The 23,839-nt window shown below is 40.5% G+C and overlaps 1 long non-coding RNA gene across 2 annotated transcripts; it reads left to right on the forward strand.

Moving 5' to 3' along the window:
* The first annotated feature begins 6,217 nt into the window (after nucleotides 1–6,217).
* LOC106025750 (uncharacterized) lies at nucleotides 6,218–22,549 on the forward strand. 2 transcript variants are annotated; one of them, XR_010050300.1, is made up of 5 exons: nucleotides 6,218–9,245; nucleotides 11,340–11,445; nucleotides 12,797–12,925; nucleotides 18,638–18,812; nucleotides 19,202–22,549. It is a non-coding gene; the product is annotated as an uncharacterized LOC106025750 (long non-coding RNA). The 2 variants fall into 2 exon arrangements; XR_010050299.1 differs by lacking the exon at nucleotides 18,638–18,812 and having other exon boundaries at nucleotides 7,138–9,245.
* Nucleotides 22,550–23,839: the final 1,290 nt, after the last annotated feature.

Genomic DNA, 23,839 nt, shown 5'->3' on the forward strand with positions numbered 1-23,839 from the left:
GCTGTCCAGTACCCAACATAGCAAATAGATGATGGATCCAGGATCCAGTTGTCTTGGGTTAGTGCCATGGACTCACAGATTTCTTTGCATGTAAGAGATCTGAAGTAAACTTTCAAAAAACTAGAGGCACAGAGAAATAGGTATGAGAAAGAAATAGTGTGTCTAAGGGAATTGGTCTTGGTGCAATGTAAATCATTGCTACCAACCCTGATCAAAACTGGGGCCACAGCCTTTTGACTTTTATTAATATTTGAGGGGCTATAAATTCTTTTATAGGATTTATGTTTATTTTAAAAACACATCTACTGTGGCTTGATAGTTTATTTTGATGTTTCTGGTTTTGGGAAATCTGTGAAACTCAAAAGAAAACTAAGTTTTCCAGCCATACTCTCCCACCATTCCAAGGTAAAAAAGTAAAAGAATCCTATTCATATACATGAATGGTCTAGTTTTAAGTGCACAGAACATTTAATAAACACTGTCCACTTCAGACTCTGAAGTAGATACAACCATGGGATTGGTTATCAGAATAAAAGTAAAATGATTTAAATAAAACCCTAAGTGGTTCATAAAAATGATGTCACTGAAATCTGAAAACTCTCTTTAACAGTTTATATTTGTGCAATGATGTCCTGCTGCTGTCTGATGTTAAGAAAAAAAAAAGGAAAATTCCTTAGAGAAAATTAGCTATTTGAATCTGGGCTGCTGAATGCACTTAACGCCTGCAATTTGGCAGAATATTACATCATCCAAATGGCAAACATAAACTGGAGGTGTAAGAGATACGGCTGCAGTTTGCATTCCTGAGTCCCATACAGTAGATCTCAGAAGATGATAAGCTAAAGCTTCTGAGGAAAAAGGTAAACTAACCCTGGAGCTGCCGGTGACATATCCTGACTGGGCTGAAAACTCAAGGCATTTTTATTAGCCTAGGAGATATGGGGCTATTTTATTTATTTACTTTTTAATTTCAAAGAGGGTAAGATTAAACATAACAAAACAGAACAAAACAGATCATAAGAAAACAATTTTAAGAAACACGGATTTCAAAGCAAGTCCACTGGAGATCTTCACTGTCTGTCTTATTGTCTCCAGTTTTCTTCCAAATAGTTGTCCTCATCTTCACACACATTGAATATATACTGAACATTATAGAGCTAGTCTGATCATCACAGGATGATAAAGGCTTTTTAGGTCTTCAAGACCTGACATTGGGGAAGTCAATAATGACTGCCATAATGTCTCTCATTCTCTTCGTAGTAGCTATCCTTGTCTTTATGCATGCTGAAATTGAACATAAGAGACTAGACTAATATCACTTTGAACAATGAATAATAGTATTGCTAGATTTTATATCATAATGCTACAGAATTAGCAGTGGGTTTCTTAGTGTCTCTTCTTCTTCAAAGTATCTATTCATTACATCATGCATTATTTAATCTGTTGCCATAAACTGTTTAGGAATTCTCCCCATGTGTGAATCTCTACATGTAGATCTATCCTTTCTGTATTATAGGGAAAAACAGATCATAGCAAGACAATAAAACAAATTCCTAGAAAAACATGAAATGAAAAAGACATATAAAACCACAATATTAAGTGATCTACAGTAGTTACTATGCTTTCTCTTGTTATTTTCAATAGAATTGTCCACATCATCAGACATACTATAATTGAACTTAGCATTACATAGCTATTTTAATAAAAATACAACTTTGGAGACATTGTAGGACTTCAAAAGTCCTAATAATCAAACCGGAATGGGTATCTTTTACATCTTGTCATCTTCAGAGTAGTTGCCTCTACTCTTAGACTTAATACTATCAAGCATACCAAATTCGAATAAAAACAGTCAAGGCAAAACAGTGGTCTAACATACTAGCTTCAAATAAGATCCATCATAGTAAGACAATGTTAGTAATACAGGGCTTCAGTTTAAGTTAATAGGAAATTAAGGATAGTTACCATGGTATATGGTAGCTGTCTGTGTCTGGGATAGCTGTCTGTGCCCTCAAATCTAGTATTGGTAGACAGACCAGAACAAAATAAAATCAATCTAAAAAGAGCGATAAGACTACTGTGACTTTTAAATCTTGATACACTATTAACAATGTCCTCTGCCTTCCTTTTTTAGGCAGTTCCTCACCTTTCCCCTTCTCAGGATGCTTTGTGTATTTTGGGTCCCACTAGCTCCTTTAGTTTTTAGATTGGGGGTCAACCCGTTATCTATCTGAGTGGTGCTGAACCATTTTACCCTTGAGCTTGACCTTGAGCTGTACTCCTTTACTAAAGCCACAAGGTTTTCCTTCCTTCTAGCTGTGTAGTTCTACACTGCCCAAAAGTGTCATAACTTTCCAACCTATCTGCAGCTGCTGGATGAGTTGTCCCTATTTCTCTCTGGTTCCCTGTCACATAGAGCATCATTTTCTCATCTTTGACTCTCAGTTTATTAACCCTCTTTCAGGTTAAGTATATTTCCTATTCAGAGGATCTCCATGGATCCTGCCTCCTAATCTACTCTGCCTGTGTTTCTTTTTGTTAGTGTATCAGAGCTATCTATACTAAAGAGTATAACCTACCTTCTCTGCCTCATCTCTGCTATTCTATTTTTCTGCTATTATTTGTCCATTTTTCTCCTTCATTCCACTGTCTGCCCCCTTCAATGAGGCCTCTCTGCCACTGTTGCTGGAATCCTGGTATTTTTCTCTCTTTCTCTAGAATGTCCTTCAATATTTTTTGTAGGGTTGGATTGGTGGCCATGAACTCCCACAGTTCCTCCATGTCCTGAAAACATCTTATCTCTCCATTAATTTTGAGAGAGAGTTTTTCAGGGTACATCAATCTGGGTTGGAGGTTATTTTCTTTCAGGGCTTGGACTATTTCTCCCCAGGCTCTTCTCGATTTGATAGTTTGTGTTGATAAGTCTGTCATTATTTTGATTTTTCCTTTGTATGTGATCTGCTTCATTTCTCTGGCTGCTTTTAATATTCTGTTGTTGTGGTGGATTTCTGGGATCTTGATTATTATATGTCTGGGTGTAGATCTGTTTTGGTTGTAGTTGGCTGGAGTTCTGTATACCTTATTTATCTGGATATCATTTCTTTTTCCTATGCTTGGGAAGTTTTCCTTAATTATTTCTGTGAATAGTCTTTGTAATTCGTTTGTGGTTACTCCTGCTTCTTCATTCACAGTTTTTATTCTTAAGTTATAGATCCTCTTGTCATCTTCTAGCCTTTGAATTTTTACTTCCTGGTTCCCTGTTACTTTTAATAGATCTTTTCTTTCACAATCACACTTGGTAAATCTCTCTTCAAGTTTCAAAAGGCTAACTTTAGTTTCTGTGAAGGCATTTTGCCACCTTTCAATGGAGTTTCTAGTTTCCTGGTAATCTCTTTGGATCTGTTTCATGTATTCTAGATTTTGTTTATATTCTTCACCAAAGGTTTCTCTTCCTTTTCTGGGTTCCTCCATTCTTCCATCGGTGTTTTCTTGAGAGGTGCTCAGCATTTCTTTAATTAATATTTTTATATCTTGCCTGACTTGGATTAGAATTCCAGTTTTAAGTTCATCACGAAGATGTTTCTTTATGTTCGCTGATGTTATGGCGAATATGGCATGATTGCTGCACTGGTTCTCTTCTGTATTTACTTCTCCTGGGCTTATTTTCCCAGGGTCAGCGGCTGGATGTTTTCTCTTACTTTTTTCTTGTCATGTTTCTGGTTTCTTTCAGACAGGTGTGTGGTACAGGTCTCAGGCCCTTTCTGTATTGCCTACAGATTCTGAAGTATGCTGGATGGGGCTTGCTGCCTTCTCCGGTTTGCTATTATCTAAATTGCATGTAGGGACTGTGAGCTAACCACTCTTCTCTGAGCCAGTCAACTGGCAAGTGCCTTCAGCAACTTAGGCTGTGCTGTGTCAGATGTCACAGGGTCGAGACAGTTTCGTCCCTGGCTATTGGGTCCCAACAGGGGCATGACTCAGCCCAAACTGATCCCACCAGTCCTGTCTGGGCCAGGGGCAGCTGACTTTCACCACCGTGGCACCGGGCTCTGCCTCACTGAAAGATGTCTTCCAGCCAGCCACACCTACCGTGTGACCCAATTTCCGGCACTCACTGAGAATTAATGCAGTTCTCCACCTTGGCTCCACCCCATGCTGGGCCGCATCCTCCCACCAAGGGCCTGGAACTCACTAACTCCCGTTATCGGCAGCCACAGCTTCAGCACGACCATGGATTGTGTGACTCCATGGCGCTCCTAGAACAGTGCAGGACCAGTCTCAGTGAATGCATCTGGCTCCAGCCCTCCACCCATGTTTTTCCTTCCTCTTCCTATTTTTCTTTTTCCTTCAGTTTCCTCCTGGGGTTGTGAGAATCCCTCTCCACTCATCCAGCCATCTCCATGTTGTCAAATTCCAGCGTCTGAGTTGTTTTTCCCAGAGAGGTTTTCCACCCAGCTACCTAGCAAGCCGCCATCTTCCTTACCGAACCTGAGACTCCATCTGACTATTTTATTTTTAAAAATATAATTTCTCAGACCTGGCTGGAGGTGCAGCTTCGTGGTAGAGCACACACCTATCATGCATGAGGCATTGGGTTCAATCGGCAGCATATATTATTTATATATATTAGATATGTATGATTTTCCATATTATTATTATGTGAAGTATAATAAATACTCAAGTCAGGAATATTTCCTTACTGAAGATCTTGAAGTTGGGTGCAATTCAAAATGGCTCATTTTTAAGCAATAACAACAAACAATCTTGGACATAAATAACGTGAACTTAATGCCTAACAAAAGAATAAAAAATTCCAAAGAATTGCAAGTTACAATAATTATTTTATTTTCTTCACAGCTAGCATGCATGGGGGGCAAAGTAATTTGTGCTTTTTCTGAGAGCTGAAAGGGATTTGTTTCATGGAAAATACTGAAGTTTTTAAAATCTAGCTTTGAGCAGATTATTAGCTAGGAGCAAAGACATCATTGTATTTCCTGGACTATAGACTGGTGCTGTTCATCTAGTCTGTGTCCCCACTCTTGAATTATGTCCTACGGATCCCTGTGGGCAGAATGTCAGCCACCAAGAGCTTGGCCTCCACCACCAGCTTTGAGGTGCCAACCCTGGCTTCACTGTTTTCGTAGGCCCTTTGTTTGCTCTTTAAGCTTTGACTGAACCAGAAAATGAGGTTAATAGTGTTTATTGCATAGGGTTGTGAATGTTAAACTTAGCTTAGTTTGTTGACATTTAGTAAACACTCCATTAGTTGTTGGCTATTATAAGGACATAAAAAGTTTATTGAACAATTCAACTCACTAATTGAAAATCCTTTTCCTGAAAAATATGTGCTGTGAAGTATTTCTACCTTGAATATAATCCAGCCTAACAAAATACAGGGTTATTGACTTTTAATGTTTCAAAATCTACTCTATAATCAATGGCATTAAGCTGCAATTTTAGAAATATTTAAATTATTTTAAAATATTTATAAAATTAAACTCTATTCAAACACAGGAACTGTAACTTGGGTTTCATAAGAACTCAGTTTGAAAATCTTGAATCTTTTCCTGTCCCCTGTGTATAGGAGAGATTTGTCAAAAAATGTAGTTCCATTCCATGACCAGAATATTGATCATACTCTACTAAGACTAATATTTTGAATTAACTTTCTATTTTTGCCTTGGGATGTGATCAGCAACATTTTAGCTATATACTTTTTCCTGTTCTTTTCTTAGATATACTAGAATGGAAGGGCAGAAAGTAAAACTTAGCAGGGTTTTGTTGTTGTTGTTGTTGTTTGCTTGGTCTTTTTCCTTTTTATCAGTACCAGGGATCGAACTCACAACTGCCTGCTTGCAAGGCAGGCGCTTATGCCGCTGAGCTAAATCCCCAGTCCGAAAGTAAAACTTAAAACAAGTTCCTTGTGAAGTGTGAAAGCTGTCAGGAAAGGATGCCGAGCCTTGGCAAACCATGAGCCTAGGAAGGGAAGCTGGTGCCTGGCTTTGCACTCACATTGTGCCCCTGATTATGGGGTCAGTGTGTACCTCAGGAGCAAACGAAAGCAACTCAGATCAGCTGGGGCTTGTACTTCTTTTCCCTCACAGCGATGCAGCTTCCACTTCTGTTATCTTTTGAGGCTTTTTTCCCGGAAATTTTCCCATGATGTTGGTTTTTCTCTTTGCAGTGTTTAATGGCTTCTCCTACACAAGGGTATGGCCTCCTGTGGCAATACACAGAAGATCTTGCAATATTTTTTATTCCATCAAGCGTAGACCAATTTCAGTATGTGCGCATAGCACTCCTTTGGCGTTTGGGTTTTGCAGATCTGCAGTTGTTACCAGAACATTATTCTCCTCTTGATATGAGCAGCAGAAATGCTGCTTTACTTCATTAACCCTAAGGCATAGAGGGCTTAGTGTTTGATTACTGGATGCTTTTTGATATCAACTGGAGGGTGTTGAGAGGTTCTCTGAGCTCTTTTCTATAATTAACTAATTCTGGGTTTCTTTCTTCTGTTCTTTTATGGGAATTACATCTGGTTTTCAACTCACTGGAAGTTAGTACGCATTGCATGAGTATTCGTCTCATAGTAATTTGTGATTCAGTGAATGGAGTGACTGATTGGCTGATGAAACTGCTCCCTCAGCAGAGGTAGGGAGCAGGCACAATGAGACCTAAAAGACCACTGCAGAAAAGTTCACCAAAAGGAATCTTCAGCAATGAAGATGGTGTCCTCAGGTCTTAGTCTTATTTGTGAAACCCAAATATACTGGAATAGCTCCTTGGAAAGTTTGAGCCCTGCAGAAACTGGCCACAGTGTCCATATAGAATTATATGAAGAGAATAGCCTTGCAGTGCTGTTTTTCTGACCCATCCCACAGATTACCCACTTCCCACTAACTTCAGTTCCAGACCCTGCAAACAAACGGATCTTTGTGAAAAAGTAGGCAGGAGATCACAGCAAAGTAGGACTGATGACAGCACTTGACTATCCCACAGACACACAAGGTCCTGCACTACAGAGAGGGTATGGCGAAGTCAAAGCTATGCGCGGTTCTTCTAGGCCTTTCCTTCCATAATAAAATCTCACTGCTGCTTGATTTCTGCAAATAAAAGGCAAACGCTTCATCTTGCTTTGGACAAGGAAGAGGAACTGTGGTTAGGTTTGCTTGTAGCTATCATCACAATGGTCAGGGTCTGGAGTTTGTAAAATTTTCTTCCCAAATATTGAAAGCATTCTTCCTAAGTCTCTAAAGCAGCCTCATCTATCAAAGTTTGAGATAAAAATCTGCAAGATATCATTACTTACCAATGTGCTAAATGCGAAGCACTTTGATCTCAGTTTAGAGAATGGGTGCTACCAACTCCCACTCCCTGCCAGATATTCTGAGGTGCCACCCGCTGTTTTTTTCTTTTACTTTTTTTTTTTTTTTTTTTTGGTCTTTCTGAGACTGGCCTGGAACTTGCAATGATCCTCCTGCCTCACCGTCCCAAGTGCAAGGATTACAGGCATGTGCATACCCTGTTTTTTCCTTTGGGCCAACAAATTCTCTAGAGTTAAAAATCCTCGGGCTACCTGCCACTGTGAGGCTGGCAGTGGCAGAGGCCTTCTGCACCTTGCACCTCAGGAAGGGCACTCCCTACACATGGCTTGTTGTTTCTGTCATCTGGGAGCCACAGAATCTTAATAGAAACTTGAACTGCAGAAAGACACACCTCTGAACACTTTCCACAGATACTGTAATAGATTGTCATGGAATATTACTTCTTAGTAGCCAAAGGGAGGTAAAAAATTAAACTGCTATTCATTTGCTAGACTGGGAGGGTCTACAAAGGCTTCAGGGCGAAACACAACCCACATCTGGCAAATTTCTTCATAGAGCAGAAATACTGCCCAAGGGCATGATCTCTGTCTCAGCCTCTCACACAGTTAACAAAAACTCAGCTCGAACCAACAGTCATCTAAAAACCCATTTGTATTATGCTCGTTGTAGAATATATGGAAAAAATCTCTCCAACCAACTGTGTAAGGGTGAACCCTGGTCCAGAATCCCTCTCACCTCCACCTACCCGGGCAGCTACAGTTTGAGGCATGTCTTTGTTTGGTTGGCAGGTGGGGAGAACAGGACCATGGCTTCCTGACAAGGAATTCAGAGGGCTCCTCCTTAGCTGGGCAGGAAGAAACTGAGAATGCCTGTGGATCTGTAGACCAGCTCTGCCAGGTGCTGCCTCCTGCGGATCGGACATCTGCCCTCAAAGGCCTCCTCACACAGGCGCTGTCCGAGGGGTGGATGTGAGCAGGACAGTGAAGAGCACTTCTGCCTCTTCACCTCCTGACTGCCTGTTCCTCACCTTTCCTCTCCCCACTCCAGTTCTCCAGGCACAGGAGTTCTAATCACTCTCCAGATTCCTGAAGTCATCCTATGATGGCTCCCACCTCCAGAATATTCCCACCTAGAGCCTCTTCTCTGAACTGATTCACACTTCATCATGAATGACTGACAGTGCTCTTATTACATCCAGAAAGTTTGCATTTGAAGAGGCCTGCTAGGCAAAACAACCAATAGTGGGGCCGTTTTAGGAACCATGGAGTAAACTGAACCACATGTGGGGAGAAGGCAGTGGCAGCTGTGTATCCAGCGCTAACGCAGGCAGGTCTGGGTGTCGGCGCCTTGTGCCGCCATGGTTCTCCTGGGGAGCCACTGAGCAGGGGCGACCTGGCTGACGGGAAGTGGGGACCCACAAGACAGGCACATTCTGGAAAATCTTCAGACGTCTTTCGGCCAGTCTTCTTACTCCATGGGCAAGCAACTTGTCCACGAAGAACCGCAGCTGCCCCCGCAGCGCCTGCCCTTTCCCTGTCCACTACAGCCTGAGGGCTGGCCTGCTGGCCTCCCCCATAGGCCAGGTCTCCCGCTGGGCGTTCCTCGGGGACCACAGGAAGTGGAAGGGCTGGGGGCACAGGTGCTTCCAGGTGGCGCATGGTCCTGAGCTGCAGGCCTCCTCCTTAGGAGCTGCAGCTGGCGGTTCCTATCGCACGCTGCCTGCGGTGCAGCAGAGCAGAGGCCTCCCCAGGGTGCTCCCCAAGCCGAGGACCGTCCACGCTGCAATTCCCAGCGCCCACTTGGCCAGGATGGACTGCTGCGGGCGGCCTGGCTTTTCCCGTTCCTATCCCCACACGCAGCTCTGAGAGAAGCCGCGTCCCGGGAGGTAGGAGCTGGAGGCAGAGCCAGGAACCCATGCAGGTGAGCCAGGCAGGCACACCCGACCTCCTCAGGCCTCCTGCCTCCTGCAGAAAGGCCAGGCAGCCCTGGGAGTGGCCTCCCTGAGAGACAGCTGGGCTGCACTCCGGAGGGTCCTGCACTCCGGCCTGGACTCCTCACCCTGGGGGATGCTGCTGCCTCTTCCCCTGCTGAGCCATCAGCCACTCAGCTCCCAAGTCTCTTCTGCTCACACGTGCGTTTTCCAGAGGTTAACGACAGCTGGATGACCAGTTTTCCTGTTATGAGCCCGAAGCTGACTGTAGGGAAATGAGACGATTCAGTGAGTTGGCTTTTCTTTTGGAGGTGAGAAGATTAGGGAAGCTGCCCTTCTTGGGGTCGCATTCGCCCAGGGAAGCCTCAGTACACCTGGTGCAGATGCTTAAAGGAAGGGCATGGTGGCCGAAATTAGACCATCCGGTGAGTCAGCAAACTTGAAGTTCGCCTAAAATCTGAGATACGAACAAAAGATACCGTGATTAGTTTTGTGTGGTCCTGGGATTGAACCCTGGCTCTTTACACTGAGCAACACCCTCAACCCGTGTTTTAATTTTTGAGATGAATCTCACTTACTGGCTAAGTTGCTCAGGGTGGGCTTGAACTGGCTGGCAGTCTTCTTGCCTCAGCCTCCCAGAATGCTAGGGTTATGGTCCTGTGCCACCAAGCCCAGGAGGAACGTTGCATTTTAAAAATTAACACGGTAAACGATGCGTTGCCACGAATCTCCCTCAGAATCCTCTCCCTTACTTCAGACACAGGAGTCCATCCTTCGGGCTGCTTCTACAGCAGCTCCGGAGTACTCTGCAGCGAATGTCTTCAGTTGTGCACCCGTGGCTGCCTCGGGGGCTGGAGCTCATTCAAGATGTTTACATTTCGTGGTCATTTTGGCTTGCGGAAGAGCCAGGAGTTGGATGGTATGACATCCAATGAATAAGACAGATCAGGACGCACCATAAAGTTATTTGACAGAAGTTGGTGTAATGCTTTGAAGCAATTCAGGACATCCAGGTAGTCATGAAAAGACCTTCGTGAAAGAGGATTCCAGAGCTGTTTTTGAAAGTGATAAGAACAGTGGAATAAATGTGACTCAAATGAGGGCTAGGGTTTTGAGGTAGGTTAATGGAGATGTATCTTTTACAATAATAATTTTTATTTAAACATTCAGTGTATCACTACATATATCATTTACCAACTTATAAATCAGTTCAAAAATTTTCTAAAATTTTTTCAGAGAGCAAAATACTGCAATATGCTCAGGGTTGGTAAAGCAGCTGAACAGGCCAAGTGCATTAGGGTGGCATGTGGGCACGAGTGTCAGATGCTTCCCACCCGGGGACGTGAAGGCTTTTAAGTGTCTTGCCAGTTCTTTGCACTGTGGGTTCTTCCAGTGAATACTTTGTTTGCTCCACAGAACTGATTCTGTGGTTCGCTCTCTTTCCTTCCTTCCTCCTTCTGTTTTTTCCTCCTGTCCTTGTTTTTCTCGTGGCATATTCTTTTTAAATTAAGTTTATTGGTACAGTTCAGATAACATAACGATCATGTCCATCACAGGGACTTTCCACCTGTACATACTGTATCTTAGTTTTCACCTTATCTCCCCCCCACTTCAGTCCTCGTCCCCTCGTTTAAAAAAGGTTTTTGTTTCCATTTTTCTTCTTTTCTTGTTTCTTTTTCCTTCCTTTCTTTCTTCCTCCCCCCCTTCCCATGTGAACATTTTCTTCCTGTTTCACAATGTCTGTTATACATTTTTGCCCTTACGTACACTTTCAGTTTCTCATGCTCAGTAAGCAACATGATGTTTACACATGTGCATCTGGCTTGTCTCACTTAGGAGTGTGACCTCAGGATGCATCTACTTAGCTATGCATGTCTCCAGTTTACCCTTGATGGCTGAGTAGAACTCTGCTATGTAAAAATTGTGTTAAAATGATGCATACAAAGTACTTCATTGTTACTTTAGTTTAGCCTTTTATGTTTGCTAATAAAGTTGAGCACTTCTTCGGCCTGCTAAGGGCTTGTGTATCTAATTCCCTTGCCAGTCTTCTGCAGGGTAACCCATATTTTCTTGTTCTTTTGCAGGAAGTTCAGCCTACATATTCTTTGCCAGATACAAGTACCTTCTCTGGGATCTATCATCAGATATAATCAAACTCATCAACCCTCCCCTGTAAGGGGCTGACGTAAGGTAAGAATAGTGTTTTGTATTTTTAACAGGGGTTTATTTTGGCTATTTAATATTCAGTATAATAATAGCTCATTCGATGTAATAGAAAGTGAATGTGAAAGTTAGAAAGGAAGTGGATGCAAATATTACATAGAATATTTGTAAAAATGTTTAGAACTAAGAATTTAGCCACATGACTGGATATGAACTCTATCAATCACAAAACAAATTTAACATTCAAAAATAAGTTTAACTTACTGTATTAACATAATAAAAGAAAACAATAATATAATCATTTTGGCAGATATAAAAAGTAATAAACTCAATACCAGTAATAAAAGTGTAATAAAGGCCACAAAATCTGTTTGAATTAGGACACATTTATAAACAATAGTATTTTTTCTTATTATTTCTCTTATTAAAGAGCAAATATAATGCCTAGCCCAGTACAATAAACTAGGACAGATGAATGAGTTTTACAGAGAAATATTTAATGTGCCGTTGGGGAACACATAAAAGATCTGAACAAGTGGGAGGAGGCTGCGTCTTTGACCCGAACAGCAGCATTATAAAGGCTGTGTTTCCTTTCAACCTCATCTATAATGCAATTCAAGGAAAAATTCCAGCATCTATGAATATATAAAACAATTTGGAAAAGAAGAAAAAGGATGAGAGACCAAAATTTAAGGGACAAAGCTCTATTATAAATGTGTAACAATTAAAGTACCCGGTAATGGCACAAGAACAGAAGGACTATTGGAATAGAAGCTCTCAAACCCATTAGCCACTTAAAGCTTGTGTGACAGAGAGGTTATCTGAATATGCTGACATGTAATAACACAGTAACAACAGTGATAGCTAATACTTATCTAACACTTGCTATGTCCAGAACTTCACTATTTGAAGTATATACTGTTTTGATCTTGTAACAACTGTATGAATATTTTATCATCACTTTACCAACAAGAAACTCAGGTGCATCTGCAGAGAGACGGCTAATCTGAAGGGTGTGAAGCCGGAGTTTCAGTTCAGGCAGTTTAGCATCAGGTCTGTATGCTTACACACCGTTCTAGATGACTGTCTCGGATCCTAACTGACTCTTTCTAAGAAGAAAAATAAAATTAAGTTCTTGCTTTACATGTACACACAACCTCTGAATGAATAATCTTTTGGCTTTTTAAAAGCCTGTGACATATCTAATATTTCCAGTCACTTTAATCTGGTGGGTAGTGACTAATCTGCCTCATATTATAAATGAAAAAATTCTGAATTTTTTGGACTCTGCTGTTGAAACCTGGATATTAATTTTTAATTTTGGTACCATTTACTTGGGGTGTTAATTTTTAACTTTAGTACTGTTTTCTTGTTGTAGAAGAAATGAATTTGCCTTACCAGGGCTTGTTAACTATTACATGAAGCAAGTGCAGAAGCGAGGAACTGTGCCTGACCCGTGTCCGAATGCGATCTGCTATGTGGAGGCACCGAACACTTTTGGGAAAAGGTAGGAAGAGGGAGGGAGGGGAGTTTGTGACCTGCACTGGGCTGCTACCTGTGGACATCCTGTGGCATATTAGCTAGATGTCACCTGTGTATCTCAGCCACATAGAATAAAATGTATCCATAGTAATCTGAGCTCAGGATGCCAGCATTGAGACATAGTTTCTGTGAGTGAAAGTAAAGTTTAGCTTTGTTTATATTGTATTGAATTTTGTACTAAAAGTGTCTCAGACACAACTGATCTCTCTGTGGCTTTAGCCCATCCTCATCTTTTTCCAAGTGACTGTTAGCTTCCACACAGTGCATTATATTTAACTTTTCTCTCCACTCTAAGGGCAAGGTTGGGGCTTATCTAAGCAGAATATGGACTAGATTCAATGTTCAGCTCTCATAAGCGTCTGTGGGAATCTAAGAACATGAGCTATTATAATCATTATTAAAGTATCCTATCATTTCTAATACTTATTATCCTGAAACTCTTGGGCGACATGGCCTCATCTTTCTTGTTGGCCCTGCCATTCTGTCCTGAATATTATGAAACCATGAATAGCTTGCTCCTTGCACAGTACATCTTTCCCATGACCCAAGGAGTGGACCATTTCTTCCTTGATGAATGCTTTCCGCAGCAATCCGTTCAGCTACATCTTTCCTTGATTGGCATTGGAGGAGTGGGTAGAGAAGGGATGAAGGACAAATGGGTGCAGAGGTGGGGCTGAGGAGCTGGATGTTGCTTCCGTGGACACAGATGTGCTCCAGCCATATCCTCAGTGTGCCAGAGTTAACATTTCTGCCACAAAAGAAAAAGCACTAAAGATACAAACATGTGAAATGTCTTTTTAAAAAATCTAAATGTTTTGACTAGTAATTTGAAAAATCATACTTATTTTTTAAAATTAGTGTTCTAAAAAGCACTAATAATGTTGGTCCCTGTACCACAGAAAAATTTGAGATTTTATGCCGACTTCCATCTTTGTATCCTACCTGATAGGATGTTTCCTGTGGGCAGCCAGGAGGCTCAGAGCTCAACGAGACGGAAGGAAGCCTTGTACCCACGTTCACTCACCTCTTTTTTCTGTTTGCAAAGGATTTCCAAATCTCTTACTTTTAATGAATTTCAGTAGAACAGTAGAAAACATAGAAAAGATTTTGGCTTTTAAAAGTTGGAAGCAGATTGTGTGGCTGGAGTATAAGAGGTCAACTTTAAGTGCTAATTACCATTCTGTCCTTAACCTGGCACAGTGAAGGAAATGGAAAGTTTGTGAATTCCGTCTGCCATTAAAAACATCTGCTTGAAGTTGGATTCTAAAATAGCCATTTTTGAAACCCTGACTTTCCCTGATGCTGACTGGATTTATAGCTTGTGTGGGTGATCCACAGCATATCCGTAGTGCTTTGTCTATAATTGTTGTACCCCTTATTCCTACACAGTTGAGAAAAAGGAGACTCTCTAGCCCCTCTCAGTATGGAGAGTGCATATGGAGGACAGAGTGCTTTTCTGCCATGTCCAAGGGCCTTGGGTTGTCCTGGGGCACAGAGATGACTTGGTCCAGCACAGTTTTGTCTTCTCTGCAAAAGCTGTGGGAAGGGGGATAGGAATCAGTGAAATTAGGCCTGGCTGAATTGTGCTCAGTGATGGGAAGCTAGCCAAAATGCTAGCCCTTGGTTGTACTGTGCTGTAGTCCTCAGCCCTGGGAAGCACTGTGTCCCACGGCTGGAAGCTGACCTCAGACGTCAGCTCTAGAATCTGTGGGAAAGGCCAGATGCTCTCATCTTTCACAGCCATAGAAGCAGCATCTTTTGGATTCTGTGTCTTCCTGATTTTTACCTTTGTGTTTCCTTTTTTGGGGTGTTACTGGTACAGTCCTTAGATTCTATTTTGATGTATCGCTGGTGTTTGTATGTCCCTGTGTAATTTTTATTGATACTCTAGGTGTTGCATCATATTTACCCAATCCAGCACAGTCTCTAAAGTCATCTGAGCAGTTAGAGGGAAGAGCAGAAGCCTTCCGCCCCTTTTGTCCCTTCACTCTCCTCCACTTTTAACATAAGCATTTTAAATATTTTCTCTCCATACATTTAGTACAGCATCCAGATAGTATTTTAATTTGTGCTTCACCTATTGAATATAATTTAGAAAACTCAAGATGGGAAAAAAGTCCATTGTATTTACAGTTATCCCATTTTTGTTTACCATATTATCTCCCTTCCCTCACCTCCCTGGTCTCTCTTCTTGTTTTGTTTTGTTTTGCTTTGTTTTTCTTTTGAGACAGGGGCTCACCATGGGGTCCAGCATGGCCTCGGGTAGCCCCAGCTGGCCTTGAACACATGATCTTTCGGGCTCAGCCTCTGGGGTGCTGGAATTATTTGCCACCAAGCCCACCTTCTCATTCCTTTCTTAATGTTCTAAGCTTCTTTTAATATTAACAAAAAGTTGTGCATTTTTTGTTAGACTTTCTTAGGCATTTTTTTTTTTAGGATGAGCCTTCAGTGATAACTTTGCGTATGTTTCTGTCATGTTATTCTTCCAGCTTTTCCTTCATGCCTGAAGGATATTTTCACTGGTTATAGATTGTGCGTTAACAGTTCTTTGTACACACGAGGAGATATTATTCTACTTCCATCTTAGTTACTTTTCTCTTATTGCTCAGACAAAATACCCAACACCTTACGTTTAAAAGGAGAAAAATTTATTTAGTTCACAGTTTGTAGAGGTTTCAGTCCATAATCAGTTGACTCCAAAGTATGGTGGCACATAGTAGAGGGGCAACAGTTCATGGTGGTGGATAACAGCAAAATCAACAAGATCAAAAAGGTAAGACAAGACTTTTTCTGTCCCTTATTTTGTAGGTAAGCTGCCCTACATAGGGTGGGTGTAGTACTCACACCCTCAATCCCAGCATTGAACCACGAATCAATCAAAAACTCTAGATTCAGCTTCCTCTGAAAAGCCTGCCCCCATGACTGCATGCGGCTTTGAGGGGCATACAGATGCAAACTATAACATTTTGCCCCTGGCCTCCCCAAAGACTCATGTACATCACTTCATGCAAAAGGCACTTGGTCCATCTGTAGGAGTTACCAAAGTCCTAACAGTTTCAGCATTGATGAAAACTCCAAATTCCAAAAGGTATTTGGTCCATCTCTAAGAGTTACCAAAGTCCTAACAGTTTCAGCATTGCTGAAGACTCCTCTGAGTTGTAATCCTCTTTATCTGTGAGTCTCTGTGCAAAGAAAAAGAAATATAAACATTTTCAACATTCAATGGCACAAGATAAATATTCAAAATTTACAAATGGGGAGATACAAAAGAATGGGACCAAGCAAGTCTAAAACTCAGCAGGGCAAACATTAAGTCATGTGCTTCCATGTGCAGCATTTGAGGCAATTTGTGTCAACAAGTAAACTCTAAATGGCTTGGATGGCTCCACCTCTATGGAAGTTCTGGTAGTTGTAGCTGCTATGGCTTCTCTCTTGGGCCTGCTCTGCTCCCTCCTTACAGTTTCCCTTCAGTGATACATTTTTCTGGCTTTTCCAGACTTCTGGGGTCTCCACTGCACCTTTGGCTTACACTGCCCTCCCAGAGACACACTTCCTGATCTCACAGGCTTACTTCTGAAATCTTGGTGGAAGCATTTTTGACCTTAAAATTCTATTCTGTATGCACCTAATACCAGCACCACACAGATGATACCAAGGTGCACTGCCATTTGGAGCAGTAGCCAGGCTTCCTGATCTTTTGGTTGTTGAGGTTCAGTGCCTGGATCACTGAGCACTCTGAATTCAATTTTGAGGAACTAATTCTCTAGGCTGGTGCCATTCTGTAACATGGTGCTTTGTGGTGTTCTTCTCAAATCAAAGTCTTTATTTTTGCAATTTTGAGACTGAGAATGACAGAGCCTTGCTGGTTCTTGTGATACCCTCAGGTTATCTTTTCTATTCTCTTGTTCCTTCTCAGCAATCAAGATCTCCTCTGCTCTATCTTTGTAGTCCACAGTTTTACTTGAGGTTCCTTTCTGGCCATTTTCACATGTTTTAAATCATTCTGCTGGGTTCTTTTATCTTTATTCTCCACATGGATCTGGTGAAAAACCCTTAACAATAGCCATGCCACCACCTCAATATTTGACTGCCTCGAAATTTCTTTTGCCAGGTTAATTAGTCTGCCACCTTTATTTGCAATCTCAGGTAAAGATTCTGGACTTGAGCAAAATGCAGACAAACTTTCTTCCAGGCTATAACACACATCATCTGTAGTCCACCAACCAATGCGAGGCTGGTTTTTACTGGCAGGATTTCTTTCAGCTAGAATCTCCCATATAGTACAGCCTAAAGTGTTTCAGCTCTAGTTTTGCAGCCAGCATCTTCAAACCTTTTCTATCTCTTCCCCTTCCTACTAGCCAGTTCCAAAGGCTCTTGAGCCACATGGCCAGTTAATGTCACAGCAATGACCCCACTTCTGGTAGCAACTTCTGTCTTAGTTGCTTTTTTCTTGTTGCTGAGGCAAAATACTGGACACTCAAAGTTAAAAGGGGAAAGATTTATTTAGCTCACAGTTTGTAGAGGATTCAATCCATAATTGGCTGGCGTTAAGGTAGATTGGCACATAGGAGAGGAGTAACAGTTCATGGCAACAGAAGACAGGAAAATTAACAAGAGCAAAAGGGTGAGAAAAGACTGTTTCTGCCCCCTATATTGTAGGCAAGGGTAGCGCTCACACTCTTAATCCCAGATTGGACCATAATCACTCACAAACTCTAGATTTAGCTACTTCGGAAAAGCCTGTCTCCTATGATTGCATGAGGCTTTAGGGGAACATCTAGACACAAACCATAACAACTTTCTTCTGGTCTTCCTGTTTTTTTGATGAAAAATCCATACATCTAAGGTTGTGTTTCTCTTTTTCTGCTTTCAATAATTTTGTCTTGAGTTTACAGAAGTTTAAGTGGATTTCTTTGGATTCATCGTATTTGGGGTTCATCTAGGTTCTTAAATTTGTAAGCTTTTATATTCTGCCACATTTTTTATTCTTAGGCCATTATTTCTTTGAGCAATTTTCTTCTTTCTTTCCTTCTCTGGGATTCCAGGAAGATAAATATAAGGGGTTTTTTTGTTGTTGTTTTTGTTACAGTCCCTTGAGTCCTTGAGGGCTGCTGTTTTCTCCTCTGTATCCTCCTTTTCTTTTTTGTCTTGTTGAGATGCAGGAATATATATACATATTTTTTGGTGCTGAGTATTGAACTCACTCATGTTGGACAAGTGTTTCGCTGCTGAGCCACACCTGCTTCCAACAGGGAGCGATGTTGTAGTTCCATTATCGAGTTCACTATTTGTTCCTCTAACTTCCCTTCTGCTCTTGAGCATATCTATCAATTTTTTGAATTTCAGTTACTGTGTTTTCCAATTCTAAATTTCCATTTAGCTCTCCTTTGCATCTCTATTTCTTTGCTGAGACTATTTTTTCATTTGTTTCAAGCATGTCTGTAATTGTCTGTTGAAGCATTTTTAAATGGTTACTTAAAAATAATTGCCAAATCATTCTGACATCTCTCTTCTTTCTATGTTGACATTTAGTCTTATCTTCTTTCATTTAGTATGAACTGTTCTTGGTTACTGGAATGAAACTTAAGACAGTTTGAGCATTATGTTATGAAAACCTGGGTCTTGTTTAAATTTCCCTTTACCTGGCTTCCTAGTGCCCTGTATTTTGTCTCCCCAGTGAAGTTCTCCTTGTGTGGCTGGGTGCAGATGTAAGGACTAGCTCCCTACCAGTCCACTGCTGACCTGATGACGGGGATTAATTCATTACTGTTGGGAACAGATGAAAATCTCCACTCTGGATTAGGTATCCTGTGCTACAGCTCCCACAGGGAAGAAGAGGTTATCCTATTACTGTGAGTCTCTACTGACCCTGAGGGCATGTGGTGCCTTGTTGCTGCCTACTGAGAACTAAAGTCACACCCTCTATTCTCACTTGTGGCAGGCATGGCAGGTGTAAGGCAACTCATTATGTCTTGCTGTGGGTGGAAATCCAGAGTTTTCAGTGGGCCTTTGTTCAAATGTGTTTGCTTGTACACATGTAGAGACTCATGCATGTGTAGAACTTCTAAAAAGTTTATGAGAATTGATAATATAATGCGTGATGAAATGAAAAGCTACTTTGAAGAAAAAGAGACACTAAGGTACCGAGTGCTGATTCTGTAGTGTCATATTGTAAAATCCAGCACTACTATTACTCTTTGTTCAGAGTGATTTTAGTCTGTTTCGTTTTTTTTAATTTCAGCATACATGAAAGTATGGACAACTATTTTGAAGAGAATGAGAGATACTATGGCAGCCATTGTTGACTTCCTTATTATCTGGCCTTGAAGACCTAAAATGCCTTCATCATCCTGCTCTCATCAGTTCTATACTATTTTGTTTTGTGGGAATTCATTGTATGTGAAGATATAGACAACTATTTGGAAGAAAACAAGAGACAAAATGATAGACAGTGACGATTTCTAGTTGTCTTGTTTGGAAATCTTTATCTTATATTGTTATCTTATGATGTTTTGTTCTGTTTCTTTATGTTTAATTTTACCCTCTTTAAAAAAGACAAAAACAAAAAATGTGTTTGCTTGAAGGAGAATGTTGTTTTAAAAATCTTTCTTACTGAACTGCCTTTTTCTGTGTTTTGGCTATAGAAAATCAGCTTTGTTTTGTTGATTCTTTTGTCTGTGCCTACTGGTGTTTCCAGCTTGTGAGCTGCTTCTGCTGGAAATCCCTGGCAATCATCTATCACATTGTTTCTTGATCATAAGTGACCCTACCTGTCTGCCATGTTTTCTTTGTCTTTCAGAGTCTCTTATGTTTCTGTAATGCTTAAGGACTTCAGTTGTAGTTAGTAGGAAAACATGAAATAGTATGTCTACTCTTTCTTCCTAGAAAGTGCAAGTCTCTCCAAAAACTTTTCAGCAATCTCATAAAAAGACACAGGACATTTCTTATCAAAAATCCTACACTACTTAGTGGTTGTATAAGTCTGGGTTTCCTAGAGAAACAGATATAACACAAATATACAAATGTATAAGAAATTAAAAGATTGGCTTACAATGGTCAGCCACAAAGTTGAATGAGAGAGCGTCTGCTCACTGCAGGTTGAAGGGTCCAGCCCAAGGTCTGGAGCTTACTGCAGTGTTCTGTGCAAGTCTGTGTCAGGAGGTCAAGGGGTCTAAACGTGGAACACTGAAAAATCTACAATGGAAGGCTAGAGAGTGTATGACAAAGACTGAAAGGTCTAAGGTGAATGCTAGAGTCCCAGGAAAAAGTGAACAATCTGTGCCAGAAGCCAGGAGAAGATATCCAAGCTGAAGGTGAAGGCTGGAGCTGCACTGAAGAACCAGCATTCATTCCCTCCTCGGCTTCCTTTTGTTGTATGCGGCTGCTCCCCTGGGGTGGTATAGCACTCACACATCTGTGTGCCTTCCTCTTGCAGGCTGAGGCAGTTACTACTTTGGCCCCCTGCTGAATCACTTAGTTAAACTTCTGAGCTTCTCAAATTGACACAATGAACATTATCCTAGAATGGTAATGGCTTGTCCTCTGCACCCAGGATGTAAACTGCTGAGTCACTTAGTTAAGCTTCTAGACTTCTCAAGTTGACACAGTGCATAAACCATAATATTGGTGAATTAATATCTCTGACGTGAACTTCAGTGCTCCCTGTAATATTGAAGAAACTATTTTGTCTCAATGAAATATTTTGGAACATTTGTTCACTAATGTAGGGAGTAGCCTGTCAGTCATCTCTGTTTGTTCTCATTGTGTATCTGTTTGAATTTTCCTGCAAATGCTCCATTGCTCCTTACCTAGACCTCTTATTTTGAAATTTGAGCATCTTTGGTTCTACTGTGTCATGTCAGTTACTCAAATTACAGGTGCTAAACATCTCTAATTTTCATTGCAACAAATGCAACCAGTACACTGAATTGACTGTGAAGCAGAGGTCTGATTTTTCCACAGTACAAATTTGTAGAAAAAGCCAAGGTATGTTATAGATGTTCTAGGGAAATATAGTGAAAAAAAGTTAAATCACTTGTTTATATCCTATATAAAAGCAAAATTCGTAGAACTGCTTCTAGTCCATTTATTTTGCTCTATTGAGTTTTGTTTTTGTCGCTTGTAAAAGACATTCTCTCTGTGTGTGTGTCTCTCTCTCTCTCTCTGTTTCTCTCTCTGTGTGTGTGACTTTTTAAATTGTCTTAATACTCAGTAGGATAAAGAGTGAGTCATGGCTATTTTGTGTGTTTTACTTTTCCATATAAACATGAAAATGCTTGTAGACCTCTAAAAATTGTGCAGTCTTTAAAATAATTTTGTTCAAGTGGGAAGGGGAACTAAGGAGTGGTGAGAGGGTAAGGAAGGAAGGGAAAAGAAAAAAACGAGGAAAGAAGAAAAAAATGGAAACAAAGTTTTTGTAAATAAGGGGGAAGAGAATGTGAAGGGAAGGGGATGGGATGGGAAAAAATCAAGTTATATTGTGTACAGGTACAAATTCCCTGTGAGATGAATATGATCATTATTCATATCTATGAAGTACCAGTCAATGTAATTAATAAAAAAGACCTCCCCCAATAAAGAATTTTTGGTCATACTGGAGGGAAAAATTTTGTATCGAACTAACTCAAATATGTTCTATTTGTTCAGATTTTCTTTGGTAGTTAAAGTGCCTCAGTATTTCCCTTATCTCAAGACCTGGTCTCTACTAGTTTACTTTCTGCTTTCTTGATTTCTACAATGTTATGATATGTTTATTGCCTCAATAATTCTTTTATTAATTCCAATATTTCCTTGACTTTTTCTTTCTGTAAATAATCATAGCATTCTTCCTTTGCTGTTAGTGTGCTTTCTACCTTTTCTTTCTCAGTGTTAAGACATTCAGTACTATGCTGAACAATCACAGAAATCATTCTTATTTTGTTCCAGCTTCTAAGGAGAATATACTTAACTGCAGTTAATCAGTTCTCATAAACTATTTAGAATTTCTATGCATGCATGAGACTACATGTATATCTATCCTTTCTGTATTAGAGGGAAAAACAACACAAAGCAAGACAAAACAAAACAAATTCCTAAAAAAAACGTGAAATGAAAAAGTCATATAAAACCACAGTACAAGGTAGTCTACAATGGTTACTATGATGTCTCTTGTTATCTTCAATAGAATCGTCTATATCATAGACATAGGTATAGTATAATTGAACATAGCAGTACATAACAATATTAATAAAAATAAAACATTGGAGACATTATAGGACTTCAAAAGCAGTTAATAATCAAACCGGAATGGGCATCCTATTGAATCTTGTCTTTACTCTGAGACTTGATACTATTAAGCATATCAGATTCAAATAAATTAGACAAAACAAAACAGCGATCTAACAAACCAGAGTCAAACAAGATCAGTGCTAACTAGCTTTCTTAAAATAAACTTTATGTAATAGATTTCTGTTCTTTATTTTTATTTTCTTTGGCTTTCACTTTAAAGAAATTTATGACTGGTGCTTAACATAGTTATTTTATCTTTCTAATTTTAAAATATATTTACTTTTTAGCTGTAAATACTTTAATAAACTTGTTTTGTCCCATACTTTGATGTGCTTTCTTGACATTCAGTTTGAAGAATATTGTAATTTCTACATTATTTTTTCCTTGTCCTCAGGCTATTTTGTTATATATTTTCTAATTTCATACACATATGTATACATTACTTGTAAAGCTATCCAATAATAATTTTTTTACATTTTAGTTAAAAAGATAGTTCATGTGTTATTGTTTACTCAGTGTTTCTTGAGGCTTTGTTTGTATTTACTTTAGCACCTGTTTCTATGAATGCCCTGTGTATATGAAATGTGTATTTTACTGTTTTGGTGGCTCTAGATGGCTCTGTATCTGTTCAAATTAAGTGATTGTGTTCTTAAAATATTTTGCATATTTTTAATTATACTTTCTGAAGCAGTTCTGGAAGCCCTGTTCCGTGGGGATCTTTATGATGTATGATCAAAAATATAGTGAATGGTGCTGCCAGCCAGTGGAAAGACAGCTTTGTAAACACATCACTGTGTGTCCTTGTCTACTGTATTCCCCAGAGCTCACACTGTAGGATTTTTGGTTTCTCCCCAAGTGAAGGTATCTATGAAAGATGAATGTTTTGACTCAGTGAAGGACATCAAGTTGGCCATGACAGTGCAGCCAGTGACACTCGGAAAGAGCGCTTCCAGACCTGTTCACAAGGGCAAGAATGACGAGAGAAGTGTTTGAAGTGATGGAAGTAGTATCCTGAGGGGCACTAATGATGATGTGTCTTTTGTCATAGTGAATTTTTAGAAATTTGAATAGTTGCGGTAGTTTTCAATCACACCTTGCATTCCAGTACCATTTTTATTTTGTGGGGGTGGGAGGAGAATTTATTTGAAAATTGGGTGTGTTATTCAGTGCTTGCTAGAGTCAGATATGAGTGTAAAATGTCTGTCTGAGTGCTGGAGACCCAAAGGATCTAGTCAAAGGCTCAGAGGCCACACCAATGTTCCCTGCAAATCTCTGTCAGAAGGCCCGAGGATTGGTGGGCGACGGAAGGGTCTGTGCCAGAAGGACCCAAGGGCCAGGGCCAGAAGCTGAAGTCTGTGCCAGAAGGCCAAGAGAGCTGCACTGGATCCAGGAGATGTTGTTCAAGATGAAGACTTCCCTGAAGGGAGGATTGAAGCTCCCCTGAAGAAGGAAAACAGCCAAAGCTCTTTAGAAAAACACAGGCAGAACTCCTCCAAAGAAACGCGGTTGCAACAAAGCTGCCCCAGGAAGATCAGCAGACCCTTCCTGCTCATCCTCCATTTACACCAGGCCAACAGCAGTCCTCCTTCACGTGGGCTTCCGTGCCCAGCGG

This window comes from Cavia porcellus, unplaced genomic scaffold, assembly GCF_034190915.1.
Source record: "Cavia porcellus strain 051 isolate PalLab524CR breed Dunkin Hartley unplaced genomic scaffold, mCavPor4.1 scaffold_10, whole genome shotgun sequence".
NCBI classification, from domain to species: Eukaryota; Metazoa; Chordata; class Mammalia; order Rodentia; family Caviidae; genus Cavia; species Cavia porcellus.